Below are 535 nucleotides of genomic sequence, written 5' to 3'. Positions count from 1 at the left end.
AGCATTGCTTCAAAACACACAGGTAAGGAGAAAATGAAGGTTTTATCTTTTTCTTTGTGATACTGACTTTACTAGTTACCTGTATCTTAAAACAAAGTTTTATCTCTTCTCACATACCTAAAAAGACTTTTGCTCTAAATGTAGGTATAATCTGACTATGCTGAAAAACCTGTCTCTGTTTCTCTTTCTCTCTGTCTCTCTAAAAACAAGAATTTATTTTCTCTTATTCCTAACCCTCTTCCCCTCCAATAAAAACAAAAAGACAAAAAGAAAATCCTTGTAACAAATAATGCCTGCACAAACAAAGCAACTTCCCACAGAAGTCATGTCCAAAATGATTGTCTCCTTCTGGATCTTGAATCTAGCAACTTGAACTCTTATCAGGACGAGTAGCCTGTTTAATCATCAATCCTGTGGAATCCTGATTGGTTACTGCATTAATCAAAGTTCTCAAGCTTTTCAAAGCTGTTTGAGCAAACTTGGAGAGAACAGTCCAGTCATAGTAGGAGGAGAAGCAGTTTTCAGGAACGGAAAC

Source organism: Antechinus flavipes, chromosome 1 (genome assembly GCF_016432865.1).
Source record: "Antechinus flavipes isolate AdamAnt ecotype Samford, QLD, Australia chromosome 1, AdamAnt_v2, whole genome shotgun sequence".
Taxonomy (NCBI): Eukaryota; Metazoa; Chordata; class Mammalia; order Dasyuromorphia; family Dasyuridae; genus Antechinus; species Antechinus flavipes.
The sequence above is the reverse complement of the archived record's forward strand: the minus strand, read 5'-3'. Positions refer to the sequence as shown.